This window comes from Dendronephthya gigantea, unplaced genomic scaffold (assembly GCF_004324835.1).
Source record: "Dendronephthya gigantea isolate DGI-Jeju-01 unplaced genomic scaffold, DenGig_1.0 000233F, whole genome shotgun sequence".
In the NCBI taxonomy this organism is placed as follows: domain Eukaryota; kingdom Metazoa; phylum Cnidaria; class Anthozoa; order Malacalcyonacea; family Nephtheidae; genus Dendronephthya; species Dendronephthya gigantea.
Window position 1 is genome coordinate 16,861 of NW_021163243.1, and position 12,814 is coordinate 29,674.

Genomic DNA, 12,814 nt, shown 5'->3' on the forward strand with positions numbered 1-12,814 from the left:
AAAGAACTGCTCAAATGTTACTACTATCGTATGTCACAGGAATCGCGACAATCTATCTTCTAGTGTATACCTAGCGGTCAAAAAGAACTGTTTAGATGCAAATTCATAAAAAAGAAGCGAATATAGGAGAGAGCTTTATAAGCATTTTGTATAATTCTCTTATTTCAAACAATATTTCAATAATCTAATGCAACCTGCCACACTTCCAAGATATAGTCAAACAATGGTTTCAGGCCTATAGGGAGTGACAAAAATGGATTGCCATGCACAGTCAAAAGACCTTAACCCTTTTGAAAATCTGTGGGACAATGTAAAGGGGATAGTACAAAAAAGGAATTCATTCATAAAGCATCCATGATTTATGCGTTGCTGTAAAGACTGTCCATAGAATGAATTTCTTTTGACCGTAAAGATTACCATGCACCTTAACAGAAAGTATGCCACGCCGGTGTAAGGCCGTCAAAGGAGGGTCAACCGAAAATATTAATATTCCATATAGCTTATAGCGTGTAATCTAGTCTATATTTACTCGTATATATTGTTAGAGGGACAGTTACGTTCATTTGAGAGCATTTTAACTTGTTTTGAACCGTTCTTTTTGACCGCCAGTGTATGATAACACACAAATCAATATTGCTTATCGTCCCAATTATTCGCTTGCAGAGAGTCTCTTTTGAATACTTTCATGAACTGTACATGTCTTTTGCGATATCGGTTTTCCAACGACCGTGCAGCTTTAACAACCTTTCGGATACTTCGGCTTGGTTCGCGGCTTCATGCAGTTGCTGCTTCTGCCCGTAAACTGTGCAATCTGTACTTCGTTTCGTCGTATCCTATTTCCTTTAGAGTCGATTTATAAATGTCTCCCTGCACCTACTAGTATAGGACTGCATGTTTGGTCCCATACAGCTTGAACTTGTTCTCGGATCTAAAGAATCTTAAAGTTCTAAAAACAGGTTAATCTAATTGGGTTCCGGCGTTTGCTTTCTCAAGATAACGTTGTAAAATTACAATCGGGAAATTGATGGTACCAAGTTTCTTTGTATAAACGTAATTTCCCTCACGGTAAACACCGGTTTTAGAACTGGGTATGAATATCTTGAAATATAATACGCTGGAAGTTTATTTGGTTTGGTGTTATGTTAGACAATTCGTTTTATCGTAGAAAAACCGTGAATGCCAAATTACACATACATGCTACACGAAGGTTTTTCAAATCTGCTCCGCAATTTGCGTGTTTTTATATTATCTGTTGGAGAATCGTAGATGTGAGCGGAGTTTTCTTCAAAATATGTTTCGTGTTGCATAATTTATCAGCCTCCAGGACGTTCCTGACATTTAATGTCATGCATATATGTGCTGCACAAACGGACTGGCTTAATTGCCTTGGAGTAAACCACGAACCGGATGTAAGACATAATGAGCTAACCTTGCGAATTTAATGTCGATGTATTGTTTTCCCAGAACCGAATTTCTTCTAAACAATAGTGATCTAACAATTCGCTTCCATTAATAATCTGTCATCTAGGCACAAGGCCATATTGAATTTGGTTGAAGCGTGATTACTGTTAATCGATATTGCTTCGATTTTTTGCAACTTTTAAACATAAATCTTGTAATATATAGGTATGACTATAAAACAAGTTTTCAGATACCAGCTATTTTCTCTCTGTGATAGACGTCTGCACGCATTTACATTTCTGTTCTAAATAACATTGTTCTTTCCACTCGTCGTGGTAGTTGCCCAGGCGCAGGATAAGAATCGAAATTTGGGAATTAATACTTCTTAAAAAATTATGGACACTAACATTAAAAACTTTAAACAAAACCAAACTCTCTGCATATAACATAAGGTGGTACACTGCAAAAGATTTTTTTCTTTAGTTTTGAAAGATATAAAAATTGTGTCCAAGACCACCTTAAGTTTCCATCCTTGAACTTTTAAAAACAGAATAAATCGTGACTTTTTTCTATATGACCACCTTAAAACAGAGGTGATCAAGAGAGAAAGACGTCAATTTTCTCGGCATGCATAATGATGTATGTATGTATGTATGTAAAACCTTCTTTAATGACGCTAGCCTTATCAACAAAAGTTGGTTTCCATAAGGGGCGTCCAAAACACAATAGAACATTTACAAAAGATAATAATATATCTACATAGCTATTTACAAAAGAGAAATATATAAGAAAGAAAATAGATTAAGTTGGTGTGATCCGGCCGTATGCTAAGATCTATACATGATTGAATCTTAATTCTATTTAACAATTCATTTGCTTTACAATATTTTTGAAAGAATAAATAGATTGCGCTTCCTTAGCTTCTTGCGAAAGATTATTCCAAAGTTTAGCACCACTGTACTTAAAACTTTTTTTCAGAAATTCTCGTCTCGGTTTTGGAAGAGCCAAATCAATGTGACAGTTTCTGAGGTCATAATTATTTTGCAAAAGATTCCTCCTGATGAATAATTCTTTCAATGATGCAGAATCTAGACAATAATATTCCGTTACATGATCAATATATAATGCGCCAAAATCTAGTGGCAGAGAATACTTATCAGAAGGAAAACTCTATTGTTTTTTTTTGCGCAAATGACTCAGCGAGTACCGTAAATGGAAGCAATCACCACACTACTCCCATTAACGGTACTTGCTGAGTGATGAATCCGGGAAGAAACCACCCCCCTTCCAACAGCCTCATTTTTATTATTTGCAGGGGGCGGTGCTTTCATTTACGATATACTTGTGGAGTCACTTACGCAAAAACCACTGGAGTTGTCCTCATGCAGTTCAGATAGGTATTTTGTGCCTGTAGCATCACACCAAATAGATCTTGTCCACCTTCCTCAGATATTCATTGTGATATCTGTTGAAAAGGCCAGTTGCATGAAAAGGTATTGAAATTTTGAAACTCCCTTAATACATGCAACAAAACTATGCAAAACTACCTAAGTTAAGCCTAGGTTATTCGTCGCATTTTGGTCGCATCGAATGCTATTCAAACAATAGATAAGAGGTGCGATGATACATCCAATTATCTATTGTTTGAATTGCATTCGACGCGACCAAAATTCGACGTTTAGTCCAGGTCTAATATATTTGCCCGCCCTGATTTCCTGACAAAACTGAGCCTGATCAAAGCCAATTCGCACGGCAAAAGTCAAGTTCAACGCATGCATGGACCAGACTAGTAGTGTAGATACGTTTTGAAGTTAGCAAAGCCCCAGCACTGCTCTGAAATTTTGTTAAACAGTGCATTTCAGTACTTTCAACAAACTATAAACATAATAGAAAATAGAAACCAAAGAGACCTAGTGCCGCCTTGCAGGGCCGTAGCTAGACCGCTTAATTGGGGGGGGGAGGTTATATTCATATAATATTCATGTTTATATATGTTAGGAACAATAGCGTACAAAATAAATCAATCGGGCATAAGACAAATATATGAATATACACACCCTCCCCCATGCAATTAAGCTTCTAGCTACGGCCCTGCGCGAGGAACCTGTTCAACCTAGTATCACAAGTGTCAGGTGCTTAACTATTAATGAAACGGAAATTCATAGCCAAATATATGAATTATATATTGCAATTCGTAGAACAGATCGAGTCTGTGTCATTGTATTTGTTCATCTTCAAGGTTCATTCCCGTTTGCTTAATATTCAACATGCGGGAATTTCATAACAACATAAGAAAAATCTATTAAGGACAACAAACATAAAGAAAAGCGAACGAATTAATTAAGGCTGCTTTCCGTGTATTCTTTATACATATACGTATACGCACATGCATAGGGTTGGATTCTGTTCATGATTTGCTGTGTTTCGCTGTCATGTTTCTGGCATAAAAAAATGATACAAAAACTTAGAATTTTTTAAAATTTTACGTGCGTGTACGCACAAAAAGCGCGACAATGGAAAGCAGCCCTTATACTCATTATTCAAGAGTCCAGCTGTCCAGACGGCTGTATTCCGACCGGTTCATAACTTAAATGCATATACGTAACAAAGAATCATAGGAAAACGAAATAAGGCCTAGGTTATACGTCGCAATTTGATTGCGTCGAATGCAATTGAGGCAATAGATAATGCGATGATTAACCTCATTAAGCTTCATTATCATTTCGTTATCTATTGTTTAATTGAGTTACACTCGACGCGACCAAAATGCGTCGTTCATTGCTGTCTTTGGGAGACACTGGTATTATCCGACATCCCACACAAAGGCAATGTAGCGTGTGATCGTGCAATAGCATGTGTTGCGATAGCGTGTGATTCGTAGCAATAGTCCAACTGATAATTCGTGTCTGTGCCCTGTTGGTTGTTTTGACTGAGACAAGCGTGGCCGTAGCTGAAAAATTCTATCGGGTTTGGTTTTATGAATTATCAGATCTAAGAGTTGTCATATTGGTTTGACGGGCTTATAAATGCGAGAAACCTTCGGGAGAAAACAAATTAATAGACATAGGTTGATAGATAAACACTAACACGCAGCGATATTATCTATATGAACTCCTTCAATGCCCGTCGTGTGCTCCCTTTCTGCATGGCACTCTTCGGTCTTCGTTTTGAATATTCGTCCAATATTTGAAGCAGTTTCTTCCGAGCCTCCTAAGAGCCACTTTCCTCTTAGCATATAATTATTATCATAGCTTTTTTCTTTGAAGGTTCGAGCACTTGCGGCCAAGATCAGTGAAGTAGTCCACTCCTTCCAAAGTAATTTCCGCTATTATGTATAGGGGAACAAATTTACCAGGCATTATCTGTGCAAGGCACTATTGATTTTCCTGATGCCCAATGTCCCCTTTGCAAAAAGACAAAAAAGCTTTCGATATGCATGATAATATCTATATATTGTCTTTCGTATAATTATTTGGATGACTTCTCGGCTCTCATTATGGAAGGCTCTGTGCTGTCTAATCTATATTCTAGCCATATTTAATTTTATGCATGTACATACGTTTCGAATTCAATATTGGTACCATTAATTCACACTTTGATCATCTCTCAACCTCTGAGTTTGTGACCAGCTATATGATTATATATTACGACTATTCATCCACGGAAATGCTAAGACTGTAGTTATGCCTCCAGAATAAGACCAGATTTATCTGGCTTTCGATATGCATGATAATATCTATATATTGTCTTTATTTCGTATAATTATTTGGATGACTTCTCGGCCGGAACGGCTCAAAAGGTATGGTTTTACCCAGGCATTTGCGGATTAAACTCTCCACAATGATAGTTAGTTAAAGACAATCTATAGGAGTTAAAATATAAAGCAGGATTATAACAGCTTTAATAAGTTTTAATTAAACTACTGTGAAAAATAACGAGGTCATATAGTGCAAATTAATATAACTTTATCGAATTCATATATTATATAATTATATGTCTTCGATAATGTGTATTCGGGTTCCAGTTTTATTGGGACACCCTGTATAACGTTGTTTAAAACCAATTAAAAAACCTTCAATGTTCAAACAAGAAGTTAATTCTGCCAGCATGCAATATGCGAAAAAACTAGGCAATAATAAATTAATATTCGGCTGTTATATTATCATGACGAGAATGCACGGAAATCATGCTAGCTTTAGTAAATCTATCCTTTGCTTTGAACTATAGGTTTTTTGTTAACCTATGCACTTTTGCGTTCTCTTGCTCAGATATTCATGGTGATATATGTGGTGAAAAAGTGAATCAGCTGTATAAATAGGTAATGAAATTTTGCTGTATAAGTATAACTGGAATTGATTATTTTTTATTCGCAAGTGCATGTGTACTTAATTTGGAGCTAAAAACGAAAAAACCACACAAACTGTGGAGTAAGACGTTATACCTTGCCCCAGATTTCCTGACAAAAACGTTGTGTGAGGTTGTGAACTTGTTCATAGCATTGGTAGTAATTCATATTCATGGTCCCTGCATGTTTGCTTAACAGAATGCATGAGTTTCCTAAACAGAATAGCGAAGTGAAGCGAACGACTTATCGGTACTTATCGGTTCGAGCCTCCCAATTAAGAGCCATTTTCCTCTTAGCATATATAACAATATATATATATATATTTATATAATCATAGCTTTTTTCTTTGAATGTTCCCGAGCACTTGCGCACACCAGTCAAGTAGTCCACTCCTTCCAAAGTAATTTCCGCTATTTTGTATAAGGGAACAAATTTACGTGGCATTATCTGTGCAAGGCGCTATTGATTTTCCTGATTCCCATAGGTCCCCTTCGCAAAAAGACAAACTGAATGCCTTGAATTCGTTTTTTTGATACACATGCATGCGGTGTGCGCGATTCTCTTCTTTCATAAAGATCTTTATATAATGTTGTGGAAGGCTCTCTGCAGTCCAATCTATATTCCTGCCATATTTAATTTTATGTACATACATTTCGAAGTCAATATATTTTATATACCATTCACAGTATGATCGTCTCTCAACCTCTGACTTTGTGACCAGCATTATATATTACGACTATTCATCCACAGAATTGCTAAGACTGTAGTTCATACCTGCAGAATAAGACCAGATTTATCTGGCTTTCGTTATGCATTAATATCTATTGTCCTTCGTATAATTATTTGGATGACTTCTCGGCCGGAACGACTCAATAGGTATGGCTTACCCAACTGCATCCGGATTAAATACTCTACAATAGTAGTTATTATTACAGACGCTCTATAGGAGTTAACTTATATATAAAGCAGGTTTGTAATAGCTTTGATAAGTTTTAAACTACTGTGAAAAATAACGAGGTCATATAGTGCGAATATAACTTTATCGAATATATATTATTATGAATAATTATATGTATCCGACAATGTGTATTCGGTTTCCGGTTTTATTGGGACACCCTTTATAACATTGCGTTTAAAACCAAGTTAATTCTGAAGCTTGCAATATATGAAAAATCTAGGCAATAATTAATATTCGGCTGTTATATATAATTATAACGAGACTGCACGGAAATCGTGTAGCTTTAGTAAATCTATCCTTTTTTTTTGAACTATAGGTTTTTAGTTAACCTATGCACTTTTGCGTTCTCTTGCTCAGATATTCATGGTGATATATGTGGTGAAAAAGTGAATCAGCTGTATAAATAGGTAATGAAATTTTGCTGTATAAGTATAAATGGAATTGATTATTTTTTATTCGCAAGTGCATGTGTACTTAATTTGGAGCTAAAAACGAAAAAACCACACAAACTGTGGAGTAAGACGTTATACCTTGCCCCAGATTTCCTGACAAAAACGTTGTGTGAGGTTGTGAACTTGTTCATAGCATTGGTAGTAATTCATATTCATGGTCCCTGCATGTTTGCTTAACAGAATGCATGAGTTTCCTAAACAGAATAGCGAAGTGAAGCGAACGACTTATCGGTACTTATCGGTTCGAGCCTCCCAATTAAGAGCCATTTTCCTCTTAGCATATATAACAATATATATATATTTATATAATCATAGCTTTTTTCTTTGAATGTTCCCGAGCACTTGCGCACACCAGTCAAGTAGTCCACTCCTTCCAAAGTAATTTCCGCTATTTTGTATAAGGGAACAAATTTACGTGGCATTATCTGTGCAAGGCGCTATTGATTTTCCTGATTCCCATAGGTCCCCTTCGCAAAAAGACAAACTGAATGCCTTGAATTCGTTTTTTTGATACACATGCATGCGGTGTGCGCGATTCTCTTCTTTCATAAAGATCTTTATATAATGTTGTGGAAGGCTCTCTGCAGTCCAATCTATATTCCTGCCATATTTAATTTTATGTACATACATTTCGAAGTCAATATATTTTATATACCATTCACAGTATGATCGTCTCTCAACCTCTGACTTTGTGACCAGCATTATATATTACGACTATTCATCCACAGAATTGCTAAGACTGTAGTTCATACCTGCAGAATAAGACCAGATTTATCTGGCTTTCGTTATGCATGATAATATCTATTGTCCTTCGTATAATTATTTGGATGACTTCTCGGCCGGAACGACTCAATAGGTATGGCTTACCCAACTGCATCCGGATTAAATACTCTACAATAGTAGTTATTATTACAGACGCTCTATAGGAGTTAACTTATATATAAAGCAGGTTTGTAATAGCTTTGATAAGTTTTAAACTACTGTGAAAAATAACGAGGTCATATAGTGCGAATATAACTTTATCGAATATATATTATTATGAATAATTATATGTATCCGACAATGTGTATTCGGTTTCCGGTTTTATTGGGACACCCTTTATAACATTGCGTTTAAAACCAAGTTAATTCTGAAGCTTGCAATATATGAAAAATCTAGGCAATAATTAATATTCGGCTGTTATATATAATTATAACGAGACTGCACGGAAATCGTGTAGCTTTAGTAAATCTATCCTTTTTTTTTGAACTATAGGTTTTTAGTTAACCCATGCACTTTGGCGTTGTCTTGCTCAGATATTCATGGTGATATATGTGGCGAAAAAGTCACTCAGCGCTATAAATAGGTAATAAAATTTGCTGTATATATGTATGGCTGGAGTTGGTTATTTAACAATCGGAAGTGCATGTGTATTTTATTTGGTGCTAAAAACGACAAAATCACACAATTAATTGTGGAGTCAGGTATTATACCTGGCCCCAGATTCTGACAATTGCATTGGTAATTCATATTCATGGTCTCTGTTTCGTTAACAGAATGCAGGAGTTTCCTAATTCCTCACAAAATAGCGAAGTGAAGCGAACGACTTATGTTTTTTATTGCATGTGGACTGTTGCATGGATTCCGAACGGTTCTAATTTCCTATAATGCAAACAGAACAGAGTTACAGTAAAGACGAACATTATAGATACAACGGCAACGCGACAAAATAGTTTAAACAAAATTTTATGATAGCTCACGTCTGCACAAGATTTTCCCTGCGGAATACGACAAGCCTCGCCGTGGGTAAAAATTTGATCAGGTTTCATTGGAAAACATGCTGATGTAAGTGATACGAGGTTTAAGAATACAAGTGGTTACTGTCTTTAGGAGACAAAAACAGGAAACGTAAAAACTCTCATGATCAAGGAGCGATTCTTTTGTCGACTTACGTCGCGTTTGAATGCTCTGCTCGCCATGCATGCATGCATGATAATGCAATCTCGTTCTTGTTATTGTTGTTTATAAAAAGGCTTGCGACATCGTGAGTTGATATCATTTATCACAGAATAGAGCCAAAGAAACAGCACCAGAAGAAAATTGTGAAGGAAGAACGATCGGTTAAAAGCTCGTTGAAACGAAGATAATCCCCTGAAAGTAAGTACTAAAAGATTCACGTATTTCGAATTTGCACATTAGTTTGCATGAAATATTTTAAAATAAATTTTACGTTAGATTGCTTTCATTACCAGAAATTTGCGACATGATAATTTGCATTTATACTAATTTGCATTTAACTTTCAGCATAATGCATGGCCTTCGATCAACTTTTACTATAAAATACATATAGTAAATATACAAAACCTAAAAATGCGGTTGCCCTAGACCTTGCCTGCTGTTTGCCGACCTCTGGGTTAATAGAACAGCCGTTTCCCAACGTTATAATGATCGAATTACTTACCTTAGGTATTTCTACGTTCGACCAACTGATTGTGAACAAATGTGTATATAGCCTTCGTATTGTTCAAGTTCAATATATATATTAATATATATATATAATATATATATATATAATATAGAGTAACATTGTTTAGTTATCTTTTCAAATTAACCAAATGTAGATTTAAAACCTAAAAATGAAGAAAACGTTGGTTACTGTGGTCATTTTGGCACTTTCTGTCGCTTTGGGCAGCAGTTTTACAGCAGGAAATTTTTTTCACCGGTCAAAGAAAGGTAGAAGATAATTCGGATTTTGTATGGACAGATTAAAATCAATAACTAGTATCATTGCGGAGTTTGGGCATGCAATTTTAAAATTGAAAAGATTATATATATATATATATATATATATATATATATATATATAATATATATATATTATATATTTATATATATATATACACCCATTTGCAAAAATGTTGGCCGCAGATAGATAGAGATAGATAGATACTCGAAGTCTAATTTGAATTGCATATATATATATATATATATATATATATATATATATATATATATATATATATATATATATATTATTTGGATGCTGGTCAAATTAAGGTCCTTCCCTACCCAGGAGCCTTAATTAGTAGCAAGTTACCATTGTAATGGAATTAGTTCTTCCGGCTTGTGACAGCATGTCTCCGTCTAATTATATACTAGCTAAATATAATGCCAATTATTATATACACAAAGATTATATATATATATATATATTAATATATATATATATATATTATATATATATATATATTATATATACACCCATTTGCAAAAATGTTGGCCGCAGATAAATAGAGATAGATAGATACTCGAAGTCTAATTTGAATTGCATATATATATATATATATATATATATATATATATATATATATATATATATGTATATATATATATATATATATTATTTGGATGCTGGTTAAATTTAGGTCCTTCCCTACCCAAGAGCCTTAATTAGTAGCAAGTTACCATTGTAATGGAATTAGTTCTTCCGGCTTGTGACAGCATGTCTCCGTCTAATTATATACTAGCTAAATATAATGCCAATTATTATATACACAAGCGCCAGATATGAGGTATGCTGCAATTTCATTGGCTTATTAGCTCATATCTGTCTAGTGGAGAAAGTAAACAAAATGGTTGAAAGATTTGGGGAGTTGAGTGAAATAGAAATCCAAGCTTTAGTTGACAATAGCACACGAAAATGCACCGAAAGGGCGACAAAGCTTGTGTATATAATAAACGACTCGAGTTCGCAGAATAACTGTTAAATATTGCCCGGTGATATGTTGAAAAACTGTTGAAAAACAAGAAAAGAATGTATATTTTAATACCTAATTATCTTTTTTTTTATATTTTCACACACCTTTTGAACATGCAACATGCAGCTGACGTGGTAAGTACACATTACTACGTTACTGCGTGATTGATTGTGATATTAAACATGAATGTGATCACGCCTATAGAACGATGAACGAAACAATAATGAAAGTGCATAATTTTTTTATAACAGTAATAGTCTTTTAGTAGTTCAGATAAATGTTGAGGATATAGTGCCATCAACATGCGACATGCGTAATCCGAACCCGAGAGGAAGGAATCTTCTGAAATTTTAAGTCTTTAAGTCATTATAAATACTCTTTTCTTTTAAAACTGATTGTTTTCGCAAGCAACGAACACTAAAATATTACCATAGCTCGATTAAATTGTGAGCTATATTACTGGTTTTAACTTAGATATCACATTAAAAAAAACAACAGCATGCATTGCCTCCCCTTTAGTGGTGAAGAAAAAGAGCCCAATGCTAACTACATGGAAAATTACAATGAAACTGTATCAAAAAATTCATCAAAGAATATACCTGCAGGGAAAATACTTATAATTATTTCTTTTTTTTTTGAAAAAAATTTATATATATATATCCGTTTTCAGACAATCGCAGTTACTGTTAACCTTGTCTTCACTAATTACACGGATCCAAATCACGTCCCTCCAGTGGAGGTCACCGTTCTTCCTGGGAGCAACGCTTTTGCAATACTAAAGAAAGCTTCCTTGCAAAATGATTGCTACAGCTTCCAATATGCATATTACCCTGGACTTGGAGACTATATCACATCCATATGTGATCTTGGAAACGACGCATCGACTGGATACAATTGGTTCATTTATTTAAATAATATTCCATCCAATGTTGGAGTTGATTGTGTTATACCGGATAATTACGACGTTCTTACATTCAAATACGAGACGTATAGCTCTGGACATGAGTAACTTTGTGGTTTACGTGTAATTCTCGCACCTAAATAGATGTATATATACTTTGATCAGTACTATAGTGATAAATGAATAAATAAGTGGGTTTAAATTGCTTTTCATTGTAAAGATCGACTGCTGAGCGTCGCTATCGTGCGACGTATAATTAAAAATTACAATATACAATTTCAAACACGAGTAAAGGCCCTGTTATATTTTGCAATTTTCCCTGCAACTTGCAATGCAATTTATCTCTTGTCTTTTGAGATGTAATTTGGCAACTACCAAACTTTTATCTTTATTACACTCCATGCCGTATCTTACACTTACATTTTGAAGACTCTTTACTAATTTTCATCTCTTAAAAGTAGAATTTCATTGCAAGTTGCAAGAAAAATTCCACATCAGTGGCCTTCGCAACGCATGTTGGGTCGTTTAGAAAATTATAAAGTTTGAATTTTAAATGACGTGTTCAAAGTTTCATCACCTTTTTACATCGCAGTAAATTTATTTATACAAGTATGTTTATTTACACGTTATTTTCTACCAGCGCATGCGTAGACAAATGACCCGGCCCTCTGTTATAAAACGCTATTTAGCCTATTTCTCTCATCGTTTTGCACATCCTACCCCTCATAATTACTCGGAATTATAACAGAATGATAATATGAAAATTCAGAAATGTAAAGACAACAGAGAACAAAAAAAGCGAAAAAATACGGAAGTTCTAAAGTATATGGTTGCTATATGGGTGAATAATTTGGGATAACAAAGCAACCTATATCATTTTGACTCTTATTTTGACTTTAAGACAAATGCAGCTTATAACTATCTGCTGGTTTGAATATACTATTTGAAAAATCTTCTCACGCGCTATCGTTTGGTGGTATTCCGGGGTCTTTAGCCCAAATAATTGCAGAGATATTTAAG

General features: G+C 34.7%; 1 long non-coding RNA gene across 1 annotated transcript; it reads left to right on the forward strand.

Moving 5' to 3' along the window:
• The first annotated feature begins 9,208 nt into the window (after positions 1–9,208).
• Positions 9,209–12,025, forward strand: LOC114540393. Its single transcript, XR_003689044.1, has 4 exons — positions 9,209–9,292; positions 9,757–9,868; positions 11,020–11,027; positions 11,564–12,025. It is a non-coding gene; the product is annotated as an uncharacterized LOC114540393 (long non-coding RNA).
• The last annotated feature ends 789 nt before the right edge of the window (positions 12,026–12,814 follow it).